The sequence below is a fragment of the Centruroides vittatus genome, unplaced genomic scaffold (assembly GCF_030686945.1).
Source record: "Centruroides vittatus isolate TY-2023 unplaced genomic scaffold, ASM3068694v2 contig_10, whole genome shotgun sequence".
NCBI lineage: Eukaryota > Metazoa > Arthropoda > Arachnida > Scorpiones > Buthidae > Centruroides > Centruroides vittatus.
In genome coordinates, this window is record NW_027120658.1 from 4,656,756 (window position 1) to 4,673,382 (window position 16,627).

Consider the following 16,627-nt stretch of genomic DNA (forward strand, 5'->3'; position numbering starts at 1 on the left):
CAATGACGACAGCTCTGGATCTACAACCTGCTAATATCCCCGTTAGCCGTAACAAGGATAGAAAAATACCATATGTTCAAGAAGAAATAACTTTCCAAGATGTCAAATCAGAAGAGCTGTTGTGCTTAACAAGTTCACTTTGAGTGACAACAAGAAGAAAGATGTTTATGCTGTAATGGAATTTATACTCGTAGATAAAGAGAATAGAGACGTTTTTAACGTAATTTTATGTAAATGATTACTAAGGAATTAAATATTTACGCATTTTGTACTGTGTGGATTAGTCATTTCCAACTTTGTCTTGTATATAAACGTTTTCTATTGTATTTATACAAAAAAGAAAAAATAACTCCTCTTTGAACAGTTATCTTACAAGTTCGTGAAGAGCTTCATGTTTATAGAAATAAACATTTGATTTATTTGCCATAGACAAACAATCTTTTTCTTTCTCGCTTTTACTTTTCGACACTTACTTGTTAGATCATTTAGCCTATTGAACATACAGTTAATTAGCCAAATATTTTCAAAATTAGGATAAAATCTCACCTATATCGAAAAGACGAAAAATTGAAATTTCATTTAATTGACGAGTTCTTGTCCTTTAAATGAATTTAAATGCTACATGCAGATTAAAAAAATTAATTAATAAACACCAGCTAAACAGCTTTATAAGCAGCATTTATTATTCAGGAATTTATGAAGTGAATAATTCATCGCAAGAAAAATCATCTAATCAGCATACTCATCAAGTAAATCATATATAAATTTAGAAACCTTCTCCTACAGAAACTAAATTAAAAAGTAATAAACTAAAGTCTTTGCGTAGTGAACAGTTTCGTTGGTCCGTGATATTCTTTATATATAACTTACAGTGTACTTTTAATATAGTGAATAATTTAGATCAGCCCTATGAGAGTTTATTATATCAAAAATCCACTGTAAGAGAATATATAATTAATACTTTTGATAAAATCATATGCATAAGTAATTGAATATTCATTACGAAGTGCAAGAGAAAAAGTAGCATTGTTTTATTAATTTTAATGCCAACTGCTATGAAAGAATTATTACGTTATAATATTTTCCAATACTATAAATTATATCTACAATCAGAATAGAAGACTTTAGTAAATGGAATAAACTGGTTTTAATTTTAGTAGCAATTATGAGAATTCCCATAAGAGGAAATGTAAATTCATTCTAAAGACAGGTATGTCCAATTAATTTATGTTAACGTCTGACATTTTATTGAACTTGTAGAGAAAGATTGAGCTATAAAATCAATTTTAATTACTATTGCATGTAGTACAATTAGCAGCTATAATAAATCACATTGTGCATCAATAATACTTAATGTATTTATTAAAATGTTTGTAATCTATTCTTTGTATTCTAATAAATTTTGTTTAAATGTGAACATTTTTACTGTATTTTTCTTGCATTGATTTTTTTACTTTTAACTTTTCCGGAAAAACTCATTACCTTTTTTCCTATTTACTCTCACGAAAAGTCTATCTTCCATCTTCAATAATAGAAAGAAGTCATACATAAACAAAGAAGCCGCTCTCTTCATATTAAAAAACTTATTTTTGTTACAAGCTTTAAGAATATGAGTATCTTCATCCTTTCCTAAATATCTACAGCATCATTTTCTCTCAACAGCTGATTCATTATATTTCCCTTTACCTGTTTTCCCAATCTTGGGAATTCGTCTAGAAGAAATCAGTTTACAGGATGATGCCAAAATCATTATCTAATAAGGTGGTTTAGTTATATAATAAAATAATTATTAAAATTGTCCAATTGTTATAAATTGCTCTTTATTTTTTCGGCTTTACTCAAATTCAAAATTCAATAAGTTTTTGGAAATAACTGTGTCGAAATCACGAATGGCACAATAAAATTATTAAAATTATCATAAATAATTTATTATTCATTTGTATTTAATAAAAGTTATTGTATTTATTTGCTAATATTTCATTTAATTAATTCCATTGTGAGGTTATAATGTTGTATATGTTTAACACTGTAAATGTTAAGCATATACAATGCGAAACAATATGTAACACGCTTCATATTGCCTTCCTTACCTTAAAGTTACAGTTGAAAAATCGAATATAGATTTTTTTTAATGTTAAATTAAAACTAATCGAAAGATAATTTAAACATAATTTATAATGAATTATTGTCAATGCTAAAACTACGTCATTTGGAAACAATTGGATTAAATGATAAATGAAGTATTCTTCACGCAATGTAGAACAAACTAAACCATCATCTTTCAAAGATAATATAGTGAAGGAGAGAATTTGCTTATTTTACAGGGATCATAATAAACTGCATAGTAAAATAATCACATTTTTTAAATATAAGACAAAAAATTTCTATTCATGATGCATATATTTATTTATTACGTCCCGTTAAACGACTACAAAAATGGTATAAATCTTTTATATTTTATATTTAACATTGTATTTCACCTTATTAATTTTATAATAATAAATTTTAGTTTCAAAGACGTCGAATTTTATATAATTTTTAATAATATTTCGAGGTTATTTTTACATAAAAATATTTTAAAGATGTTTCTATAATGTTTTTGAAACTTTATCTATTATTTTAGGTTTATTGCATTCTTTATGAATAACATGAGCCAGATTATTTCGATTTTTAGAGTTTCTATAGAGCTTTTATTCGCTGGATTAGTCCAAAGTTACTACATTACTATTGAACCAAAATCAGTTGAAAAATTCAACAAAGATTTGATTAGATAGATGCAAACTTATTGAAGTATAGAAAGTGTGTTACTGGAAATTTTAAGATGTCTCCTTCATGATAAAAATAAAATAAAGATGAAATCTTATTTTCTGGGTTATTACTTTTTCCAAGTCAGATTTAAAGGATTAAATCAGTCAAGAACATAAAGGATTTAAATTCTACTAAGGAAGATTCTAAATCTACTTGCACTACTTATACTAATATATTATTTTAATTGGATAAAATTTAAGCTAATTGAAATAGATTGAAATGTAAAAGAGTGTAAATTAATTGAAAATTACCATTGAGGAAAATAAAATTTTAAACTATCGATATAAAAAATCATTCCTTCATACCTCCAAATACCATGGTCATTTTTATGCTCCCACCAGTGGCCATTGCTCAGAGGTTTAACTCTATACGTGATACTTATTTTAATTAATTATATCATTGCTTACGATAATAATTTTTTCTTTTTTCATTTATTTGAACCTCCAGTTCCTTTGTTTCAACGTTATTTATGCGTGAGAGTGAATCCTAAATTATGTCATCAGCTAAAAATCACTTAAATTATTCTATTAAAAATTATAATATATTCATATTTTATATAATTATTTAAACATAAATTACAAAATATATTATCATTTTTATTGTTTTTATATTCCTTATTTAGTAATAAGATATTCATTTATTGTTTCATAATGTAATAAATTAACACCTCCGTTTTAAGAAAACTGTTGCTTCTTCATTAATAAAAATTGAGAAAATTTTATGGTATTTCTTATATTCTTGCAAATTTTAAAACATTATTTTTTACTTCTTAAAATCTTGTTTTAATTTATGCAGTTTTTATCCTTTGTTTGGTATTATTATTAATTTTCTATTACTTGTCACTGTTGAAAACTCATTATTTGTCTCTGTTTTGTCGTCATTTGCTTGCATTTTCTACTTTTTATACCCTCCATTTTTTCTTAAGTTAATATTTTTATATTTATTTAATCTTAAAAAATATAAGAATAGGAATAAAAAATATAATTCCTATCAATTTTTACACTTTCAGTTGATTACATCAGAAATTTTAATAATTTGAACACTTCTATGCATTAATTTAATACATATAATTTAGTGTAAATGTAAGGTTAGATTATGTCAAATTAAAAAATATATCTTTAAAGGAAAAAAGTAGCAAACTATATATTAAAAAATCGATTTTATATAAGAATATAATATTAAATTTATAATTTATACATTAAAATTCAAATCTTATTGTACTGTATTGCATATATTAATTTACATAAAAAAGCTGTTAAGTAAATTGAATTTAATAAATATTTCTTGTAATTTCCCAGAAATATTTTAATATTTCATTAAAGTACAGTTAACCCCCGTATAACACGGCACTTCTATAGCACGGATTCACTCTGACACGGTTCGAGAATTGGGTAAAACCCTTGTACAACATGAGATGTAATAAATTTTTACATACTTAAGTACTAATAGTTCACAAAAATAATTTTCGTGAACTATTAGTACTTAAGTATGTAAATTTATAAAAATTTTTTAACTAAAAGCAAGCAATCTAAAATTAAATACTTTTTGCAAAGGGTAAAGCACGGATCCGAAGATAATGCAGAAAAATGCTCAGAGTGTAAGGATAACTTGCCAAAAAGAAAACCCCCTCGGTTAATAGTGTTTAGTGATGACGAAGAAAACATTGTTTAATTTATATTAATATGTATCACTTAAGAAAATTTTAATAAAGATATTTATCTTAATCATGAAAATATAATAACATGTTTTTTAATTTTTGGAACCTAACCCCCCTTTTCGTATTAGTTCTTTGTTTCGTATAACACGGATTCGCATAACACTGTAATTTTTTGGAACGTAACTCCCGTGTTATAAGAGGGTTACCTGTATATCAAATGCCATTATTCAATATATTAACAACAATTACATGATGGATAATGCAAAATATTGTTTCCTTATTAAGTACGCTTACGTTAAACATTGGCAAGAGAATCATCAATTATCCTCTTAAATATTAGATCTTCCTTCTTCCCAATAATTGTATTGATAACATTTACTAATTTTCTAAATTAATTCACTTAAATTTCACAACAGATGTATACACATAGTATATAAGTGAGAAAGTGTTGATATTTTTACAGCATTCTAGACCTAAAGAATTCAAAATGTATATAAACATGGACATTCAAACGCATTGTTTCTGAACTAGAAAGAGTTAAAATTCAGTCTAATTACTCTTAAGATGCTGCTTCGCAGACTATACACTGAATAAAAGCCCTAACCTCGCTGTCCCTCCGCTTGTGTGTTGTACTAAAGTGCCACGAAATGCAAACGAACCTTACATTATTGCAAAAACATAAAGTTCTGAAGGGAAGATGAAAGCAGCCAGATTGAGTCTATTAGGCAGTGCTTATAAGCGCTGCGAAGCAGCATCTTAAGTCCGAACACCCTTTTAGCGCTAAAATAGCGCACTAGAAGGGCAATGTTTATAGACATTTTGAATCCCTTTGGCCTTTAAACAACAACAGAAGTATATTATCACTTCCTCGCTGAACACCCTGTATACATTTTTTAATACTTTAATTGTATTCAAGTTAAGATATATACTTAATCAAAGAAATAAATATGCAAATACAACTTCCAATAACTGTCACCTCTCAACAACGACCACTTCTAAACGGCGGTCATTATTTCAGGAACTTTTCTTTTTAAAATACTTTTAAAACAACCTTTAAGTAACGGTCATCCTTTATGTTTTAGTCAGTAGTCATTGTTCAGAGGTTTGACTGTAGTAAAGATGAGATTATTATATAAAATCATAAAGGTATTTTCAGTTAAACTTACAAAATATTCAGAAGTCATCTATATATTAATTAATATATAATTCATTGAACGCGTATCTGTCCATGTAACGATATGCCAAAAAGGGCACTAGAGGCGCCCCTATCGTGTGTCATATTTCAAACATTTAAATTAACAATATAAATTATAATGATATTAACAATATAATTATTTATTTCACCAATAACAATATAAATAATTCAGTATATTTGTAATAGGAATTTATTATTGTCACCGAATGCCTGTAACGTGCATTAGGAGGTGAATAACGAAAAAACGGATAGTTTTGAAATTGTTTTGAATAGTTTTGAAAATTATATAGTGGACTCCCGGAAGGTAATATTTTAATAATAGAAATTCTCATTAAACTTTTAAAAATTAAGCGCATAAAACTTTCATATATTAAGTGCATCAAACGTGTCTCATAGGAATTTGTAACACTGCTAGAACGCCCACTAGAGGGCGTCCCGTGCTACTAGTTTATCAGAAATGAGTGTTGTCTTTTTAACTAATAAATTCATTAAAAATTATAAGAAAAGAAAATATAAAAAACTTCATTCTTCAAAATTAATTTTTTTTCTTCTCTATTGAATTTATAAAATAGTTACGTAAGCAGCCAGATTGAGTAAAACAAAGACAAGTTTTTCTACACATGCAGATAGACCCCATTTCTTCAGTGGCACATTATCCTATGGGCAAAACGGCAATTGTCTGGAGTCTCTAGACAATCTCCTATAAACTCAATACTGTAGTAAGAACATCTAAATTTAAATTTGGTACCATGTCATGAATCCTAGATTGCTGGTGTGGCGCAAAACTTAATAATCCAGAAGTCACGTTAAAAAACAAACAAGAATACTGGGGAATTCCCCGCAAAATCTTTCCCGGAAGAAAAAAGGCTGAAGTCAACACTGTACACGGAAGTCCTCTAATTCGAATTTTCCTGGATCTCATGAGGCTTAAACGTGTTACTGCATTTCTTGGAGGCGCGACTTAAAGGTCGGAGGGGTGAGGATTGTGATCATCGATCCCAGAATTACTTCGATAATAGTCACTATAAGAACTATTCATGTAGGTATTAATAATGTATGCATCCTGATCCAAAATTCGAGAATTTTTTTCCTCAATATTGGTAGCAATATTTCTATATGTCCGTAACTCGTAGTATTACAAACTTCATAGCAGCATAGCAACTTGTAACTATTAGCATTATAAACTTCATGTCTTGAGTAATGTCCTGAAGACGAGGTGGCCGAGTGGTTAAGGCGATGGACTGCTAATCCATTGGGTTATACCCGCGTGGGTTCGAATCCCACCCTCGTCGCGATTTCCTTTTAACGTTACTTCTTTTCAATTTATTACATCACTTTAAGAATGCAATTGATGGACAGAAAACATCGCTGTACTTGAACACATTCGTTTTAAAATTAGAAAATTTAACAATAAGTGAAGGAATTACACAAATTATTCTCTTAAGTCTGGGATAATTTTTTCGTTTAATACTTAAATATTTCCGCATAATTTACACAAAATTTTTCTATTTATTTAATCACAAATTTTCGTTATCAAATATTTATAAAATTAATTAAAATATTTATTTAAAAATAATAAAACAAAAATTTTATATTCAAAAATTAAATTAAAATAAAATAATTGCAGTAATTAATTAAAATATAAATATACATAAATCACTAATTTCATAAGAGCAAAATTGATTATTATGTTAATTAAAGTAATTTAATATTTATTACTACTAATTAATGTTTTATAAAAAATAAATTTACAACTTTAAATGTTTTAATTTAATCAAATAAAATTTTATGAAATAACTTGTTAGATCGTGCTTACCTTATATTTATAAACCTGACGATAAATAACAACCAAATGCGTTTATTGTATTATTATATTATTATTTACTTTTATAAAACAGTAAATATTCATAATAAATAAATACTTCATGTAGAAATTGTACTTTGCATTGCAGTTTAATATATAAAATGATAAACGAAAGATTTCACTCAGAAATCTTCCATGTAACATTTATTCAATTTGCTTGATGTAGAAGTTTTTCTATTTTCTATACAAAAAAAAAAAAAAAAAGTAGTGAATGGTACATTTGAGTGCTTCTGTCTGATAACACGCATTGGATTTAGCGTAAATGCAGTTGTTAAAGTTTGCAGAATATTTTTATTTGCATTTTTTTTTTTTTAATAAAATATATAAAATACATTTTTGTAAATAAATCGATTCTCTTCATTTAGAAATAAAAAAAAATATACTAAATAAGTTAAAATATTTAACGATATTTTAAAAGATTTAATAAATTTATATTTGAAAATATTACTAATTTGTTTATTTTTTCATTTCTGTATATAATATTAATATATATTATCTTAAAAGAAAAATTTTTGCGTGTTTTTTATTATTATTTGCTACAAAATAAAATACTTTTGAATAATATATATATATATATATATATATATATATAACTCAATATTCTTTGTAATATTTTTTTAAATCTTAATTTTCCAATAATTGTGAAATAATATGCAAGAAATTATTCAATAAAATAATATAATTGGATTGTATAGAAGATCTTGAATATGGTCTTGAATAACCCGTAATGATTAGACTCGACTGGAAGGTCAACTTTTTATTTTTATTACTAAACACTTTCCGCCCTGTGGGCATTAAGAGGGCCTCTTTCAGCAAGCCCATTATGGGTTCGGCCAGGCCCACAATGGGGCAGCCGGATGATGAGGAAGGGGGTCCACCATATGCGAACGGACCACCTCCGAAAAATTCCTGGGGATTTTTCGACCCAGTTCAATGGATAAATTCGAAAACAGTTCTATTATTACACTCGAAGACATTAAATTAGAAAAGCAGCTGGCTAAATTACTTTTGTCTCTGCTTTGAACATACCAAATTATGTATAGATATACAGTATAGTTAAACTTTTCAATCTTATACAATCTTTTTGGGATTTATGGAGTTTGTGTTAGAATAAAATTCACACAAATTTATAAATAAAAGGTCAAAGTTTCTCTAATGTTTGTATTTTAAGCACACAGAAACGTGCAGCCATATATACAGTATTATATTTTTATTCATGCATTCGTGTATGTAAGCACATGCCAACATACATAAATGTACTGTACATAGAAAAGTTTGACGTTGACTACTTTATTTATAAATTTATAATTTGAAAATTCAACATCTTTATTTAGAAGGCTACTTACTATTTTTTATAACATTTTTACGTTCCTCATTTATTATAAGTAACTAAAATCTTTTAAAATTTACTGTTTTTAAATAAAAATTAATTAAGCAGAACTAAATAAGAAATGATATTTATAAATTTCAGTTTTCATTTTCATCTCCGTCTCCATTCCTTAATGTTCATAATTAATGGAAACAATATTATTTCTTATTATTATATATTATTTTAAGAAATGAAGAATAAATTTTACTTCTTTTCTTCGCTTCAATTGATAAAAAAATGATGTAATTTTGTTCCAAAATATATTAATGGCAATTAAAAATATTCCGATAGAAGTGTTTGATAAAATTCAGTTTTACATAATTTAATTTAGATATATAATTCATTCAAAAGTGAGAAACATAATTTAAATTAATATAAGAAGTATGAAAAATATTAGTCACACTTTAAATACACGTGACAATTTCTGTAATAAATTTTCTATAGAAATCTTTAGCAAACAATACCAATTTTGAGAGATCTAAGTATATATATATATATATACACTTATGTATGTATAGAACGATAATAAAGTCGTATTTTACTTGTAAATTTACAAAGTAAATCGAATGTAAATAAAAATCACTGTTGAAAGTAACATTGTAAAGTTTTTGGAAGTTCAGCAAAAAGTATTTTAATGACAACAAGTCAGTCAGGCATTACTGTTTGGATCAATGGAAATTCTATTTGTTGAGTAAAGATCTCATCAGGTCAGCTATACTTTTTCTGTATTCAAAAAAAAAAAAAAAAAAAAACCCGGAAGAACTGTCATGAAATCCAAATAAAGGTTCAATTTAAGACGAATTTTCAAGTTGTTGAAAATGTGAAATCATACCTTTCAATCGAATTGCTGAATTAGTATTAACATAAACTTAATAAAAGTTACGAATATATAATCAAAAATATATTTTAATATTGATAATTAATTATAAAGTTTATACCTTTTTAGAAAATGTAATGTTTACAATATGAAATTATTAATTTTTTAATTATTAAATTGCACCAATCTTTGCTTTGATTAATCGCAAATGAAATTGTATAAAATAAATAAATATATATATATATATAATTTATTTATTATAGAGAGAGAATTTTAAAAGTACTGTACTATTTTGTAATCATCTGTTTATAAGTTGAAGGTAAGCTATCCCCAAATTTTCTATTAATAAGCAGTTCAAACGTTGCCTGTTTAAATTAAAAATTGATAATAGTTATTTAGAACTGTGCCATACTGTTTGAGAGATAAGATTCTGAATAATGCGATGAAGTGATTCAATAATTAATGAGTAACAGAAAAGACTTTCAGAAATTCTACTATGAGATAAATCAAATAAGAACAGCTGGTGTTACTTATTGGGAGTAACAGCTTACTCATCTATTAGCCTCAGATAATATCTAATACTTATCATCAAAACCACGTGTTTTGATGATAAGTATTAGATATTATCTGAGGCTAATAGATTTAACTAATAAATATTAACTTATTACAACTAATAAGTATTAGTTATTCTCTGAGGCTAATTGTGTATACGAGATTTCCAATGTTATAAGATAAATGTACACTTTCCGAACTTTTCGATGGAATTGTCTAACTTTTTTCAATTCTCTCTACGAATGGTAACAGTAATACAGTTCAATTGTCAACAAGAGACAAGAATATGACAGCAGAGATCTTCTCCTCCACTCTACTTTCGTTTGTAATGTTTGATATTTTTAAAGTCGTTGATATAAACTTTATTTTCAAAATTACACTAAATTGTTACTTATAAATTAAAATTGCAAATATAGATATTACTTTCAATTGTCTATGTAGTTTTATTTAAATCTCAAAACCTACTGAGAAATGTAATATGAAGTTATGTGAAAATAGTAAAATTTATCATAACATTTACTTATAACTAAATGTTATAATAAAAATTAAGTTATATTTAATTATTAAATCGATTTATAAAGCTAGTTTCTCATCGCTTATCAATTCGCACACCTTTTTGTCCTGTTATAAATAACAATAAACCAGCAACGAATTGCTGGACTTTCTTGGCAACATTTAAAATTTCAGTGACGCCATCTGTTATCATATTTTATTAAAAAAACTTAAATTTTTTAACTATTATAAAATGGCAAAAATCTTAATTTTGAGGGTACGGACGAGTTTTATCAATAATTGTAAAAATTGTAACGAGTAAAATCTTCATTAAGTCTGACCTTACTGGAGATACACACGATCCTTTTTATCTCCCTAATCCCTCTACCTTAAATAATCAAAGTTTAATAGCATCATTTCTTCCTAATAAACAAACCATTCTGCAAAATTTCAGAAATTTTCGACAAAAAGCACAGAAGTTATTAAGTTTCAAAGAGGGTGAACAAAATCGCTCCTCCCACACACATTAACATCCATATATACAGAAATTACTCCCGAATATTTTGCATTTCTAGACGTTTCAAGGTGTCCAAAATCCAAAAATATAGAAATCGTGTAGGATCATTCTTTGACCGATCGCCATACTTTTCCTGTTATATATAACAGCTGGGAAAGTAATAATATAAAAGAAAACAGATTTTGTATATCAGAGAACATTTTCATAAAAGGTAAATTGACTTCTTTCATGCCATAGTCATTTCTCCAAAAATCTTGTTAACAATCTAATTTTTTGATATATTAAAATACAATATTGTACATATTATTTATAATTTCTTTGGATCGCAATAAATTATTAATAAAAACTGTACCCAAAATTTTAAAACAGTACCTCCAATAATTCTATGAAAAGTTTAGAGAACAGAGCAAGAATATTGAGAATATTATTTTCAAATAATATAGGAATTAAAACATGCTTGGAAGGAAACAGAAATTCCCTAGTTTACTTAAATTATTTAATCTATTAATTAATATTCTCAATTATTTCTAAATTGTTTCCTATCCAAACTGAAGTTAAGGCTTTGTTAGGATATAAAAAATATATTTAAAACAAAAAATATTGTAATTTTAAATTAAAAATTTAAGTTTTGTTAAACAAATAACGTAAAATACATGTAACTAATATAATGATTATTATTTTAAAATAAAAATTTTTAAAAATATTGTAGAAAGAAAAGTTTTTGGTATTGCACATGGAGAAAATAAAATAACTGTTACAATAGAAAACACAGACAGATTTTGGGAAGTATTTGTACCTGTAATCTGTGATACACCAACAACACTCTTACTTCTTCCCATTTAGAAAACACGTTTCAAACCAATCAATTATTGGTTTACAATAACACAATACCAGATGCAAATATAAACGATCTAATTTAATTTTCCTCTTCTGCATACAAATGCTTTGTATAGAAGCAATTATTTATAAAATTATATTTTTCTGTAAAAAGCCTTATACATTAATTATTATATCTAAAAATGTAAACATTTTAATTTTAAATTTTCGATTTTATGTATACTGTATTTATCTTTTTCTATTTATATTTATATTTTATTGTGTATGGATACACAGTAGAGCGTCGATAAGTGGGACGTCGGTAAGTGGAATGGCCGGAAAGTGGAACGATTTTCAGTCGGACTGTGTCGTGCTGAATCGAATGTTTTTGATACTAAATTTACTTCTAAAGTATAATTTTTATGTTTTTTATATTCTTTAATATATTTATTTTGTTTGTACAAAATGCAGAAATAATTTTTAACGATACGATAGCCTCGATGATGATTATAAAAATTTTCGTTAGGCTTAAAATCGACGAAAATTCAACACGAAGCGACACGCAACGGAGAAAAATTCAACAGGAAGCGATACGCAACGGAGAAAAATTTGAACATCGGACAGGTTAATGTATTTTTTCGTACAAAGTCGGAAACTGGAACAAATCATTAACTGGAAGGACCCCAGTCACCAATTGGTTCCACTTATCGACGCTCTACTGTATATAGTATAAAAATATAAATGATTTTTATAGTGAAATAAATAAAGGATTAAATTATTACATATAGATTTTTCTTTACAATTTGATGGTAAGAATAATAAATGAATATAGGTAATCCTTGGTTAAAGTAGTTAATTAATTAAAACTTCTAATTATATTAATTTTTTGTTTATATTGTTTATAATTGTAATATATTTTTATTATGTTTTGTTTCCCTCATATAGTGGATGAAACACTTTGTTGTACATATTTGTACTACGTAAATAAAAAAAACGCAATGTGATTTTTTTTCTTTTAGAAAAATGTACGCACTTTCAGTAAGAAGAAACCGTATGTGTACGTTAAAAGGAATATTTAAGAAAAATCTTCAATCTTAACTTAAAAATCATTAAAAAGCTTCTTATTACATAAACTGCTTTTTAGAATCGCTATCAGAAGTTAGATTTCGAGATGAGAAAAACGATACTCTAGCAAAATATTACTGTTTAATTCGCCATAAATTTAGAATTTTTGATAAGGAAAATCGAGACAAGAATCTACAGAGTTCGTAAAAAATTATTTAAAAGACCGCGTAGAAAATTATGAATTTAAGTTTAATAATAAAACAATAAATAAACACCGTCACAATGCCGGGCTGCAAGTTTTAATCATATTTTAAATTTATTTAATTTAACACATATGCTCTCCCTCTCAAATTAGTAATGTACTGTACATCATACTTTTCCGTTAGCAATAGAGTCTTGCCGGTCATCTAACTCCGTTTTCAAAATTAAGGAAATAACAGATAGACGGAAAGACGACAGGTCTGCAATGTTTTTCAAATTGCAGCCCAAGAAGGTTAAAGAGTTTTGCATTTAAATTTGTAAATAGTGTAGAATGAAGTTATTTTTATATAAATATCAAAAAATACAATGTAAGAGCAACGCAAGATCTTGTATATCAGAAAACATTTACATATTTCAAGAGAGGAAAAAATAACATAATTTGCATGATGCATTCACAATCGCTTGTTAGAGGTTCTTTAAAATTCATCACATTCATTTACATAACAACGACAACTTTGAGTTCAAAAACACGACCAGGCAATACATCTTTTTCAGTAAAAATTTACTTACATTCTCATTTTTTCTAGTAATTTGTTATTTGCGTATTAGTCATCGCTGTGAGTGACTTTTACATATAATCACGTGTCTCGTATGTTCGTATCAAAGAAGATACAAAGAAGTTTCAGAGAAATGTTTCATACTCCATTCCTTTTGTATGAATTATCAAGAAAATATTTAATTGTTAACTTGTTTAATAATTGTGTAGAGAAAAAATCAATAACTGTGTGTACATTCTTAATGTACACACAATTATAACTTATTTAATTTAGGCCATCTCATTACGTCTGAAAAGATAACAACTCTAGAAGTAATGTCACAGATGTAACATATTCTGTCAGAACTTATATTGAATATCTTGAAGACTTCCGCTATTTCATTTATTAGTTATAAATCTAATAATTTGTAAAAATTAACATTGCTATAAACGATTTTGAAACATGAAATTCAACAAGAGAATTACTAATTGAAAGGTAATAAGTTTGGGAGATAAATACCACAAAGTATTCATTTGTGACTGGAATATGTAATGCTGTAGGATCTGAATGTGTAGGGTCTGAATAAATCTAAGAATTAATTACCAAATCACGTAGAACAACAATGTGAACTTTAAGAATATTGGCATTAGCAAGTTTTCTGTTATAGACAAGTTCTCTTTTATTGTTCTTCGGCTATTGTTACTTAAAATTCTGTCAAAGTATAGTCTGTTCTCTTATTATGGATGCAATATATACTCCATGCATGTATGCATGTATACGCATGAATAATACATTTCTTTTGCTAGAGACTACACTTCCTATTCTATAAAATTTTAAAGGCATTTTTTATGAAGTATGTTATAAATATTTATATATTTTAAGATAAGATTATACGAATAATTTAAAGGTTATAATATACAAAGTCTACTAAATTGTAGAAATAGTTTAAAGCAATGTTTCTCCAATTTTAAACTTTTAATTTGTCTTATTAATTTAAACTACTTTTAAAATGTTGTACCAGCTGTATATGCCCATTATATTAGTTTAGTATAATATTCACAGATATTTATTATATTGTGTAACACTCATATATAAAGTATGATGTATGCTGTATGCCTTATTATAAAACATTAAGAGAGTTAAGAGTTCCTATTTGTTGAGAATAACAATAAGCACACTTATATAAATAATTTCACCAAAAATTTAACAAATATTATTCAAAACAGTTAAGTGTTTATTATTCAATTGCGTACAAGTAAGACCAAAAGTTAACAAACTCAATCCTCTAAGGGGGATACCTCACGGGAGGAAATTTTGAGAAAAACTTGTCCTTATTTAAGTGTCAGACATGTGAAGAAACCTGGAAAACTTTACGTCACCAGTCTGTTAGTCAGGTGAGAACCCATGACTATTTATCAGTATTCTGCGTGAATTGATAGGCCAAAATTTTCATAAAATAGAATGAGGTCTAGAAGATAAAGATGGAAATTATATATATATATATATATATAATATGTATCTTTTTCGTCTAGACCCCTTGACCGACATAAAGCAAATTTTTCACATTTATTCTCTAAAACTCCTGTAGAAAAAATGAAACTATCATAACATCTTAATGCTGTAACCCTTCTCCTCAATTTCATCTGTCCTATTAAATCCTAAATTTCGCGTCCGATCTGATCCAAATTTTATAATTACAATATAGAACCCAAGGAAAATATACGCAACAATGAAGCCTGGATAGGCCACTCTTATCCTGTTTTCCATCCCTTGGCACTTCGTGATAAACATAATAATGGAAAGCTAAAATAACCAAACTTTTAATATGGTTTTGATTTTTATGTCTGTCCTTATTACTTTTCGCCCGGGGCTTATATGCTAGTATTTTTCTATAGAAAAAGAATTAATTATCTTTCTATTGAAAATTACATTTTGAAATTTCTCAGAATGAAACCGAATAAAATATTTTACAGGACGAGGAAAGACATTTTTTTTTAGACGAGGAAAGACATTTTTTTTTTGTATGTTAAATTACTAAAAGAGTTTAATTGAAAATCTGTATCATATAGTAAATACTACACAGTGGAATTATAAATGGCAGGTATTTCAAGTAATGTATTTATATTGTAAATTTACATAAAGCTGCCTATATACTGTGTTTTTACACGAATAAATGAATCGAACGATTTTCATAGACATTTTTCTGTGTATTTACTTGATATAGTTGAAAATATTATAAGATAAATAATTAATTTGTGAATTTACAAAAAAAATTGGTTTTTAATATTGCAACAGTAATTTTAACAGTTCTTTAAATAAAAATAAATTATTTTATTCAATTATTTTTATATATTTTATTTTAATTAGAGTTAATTGGATTACGAATTAGTTAATGAAATACTGTTGGCTGAAAACAATATCGAAGTTCCATTTTATGCTTATATAATTACACAATATCCAAAGTAATGATACTTATAAACTATCCAAATATTACTCTGGAGATGGCAATTATTGAAAAATAGAGATGGTTCTTAAGAGAAAATGCCTTTTGTTGTATCGGAATTACATCCCTTTTCCAGAAATAAATTATAACAAAGGAGAACGAAGTCGATAAATTAAACTTTAAATTACAATACTCTGTATCAAGAATTAATTGAAGTTTGAAATCAAATTGAAGTATCTCTGCTAATAAACAAGAAAATCAATAGTCAGGATGAAGAATGTGTTTGACCATTAAT

The 16,627-nt window shown here is 26.4% G+C and overlaps 1 non-coding gene across 1 annotated transcript; it reads left to right on the top strand.

The window, feature by feature from the left end:
• Positions 1 to 6,870: 6,870 nt before the first annotated feature.
• Positions 6,871 to 6,952, top strand: TRNAS-GCU (transfer RNA serine (anticodon GCU)). The gene has a single exon. It is a non-coding gene; the product is annotated as a tRNA-Ser (tRNA).
• The last annotated feature ends 9,675 nt before the right edge of the window (positions 6,953 to 16,627 follow it).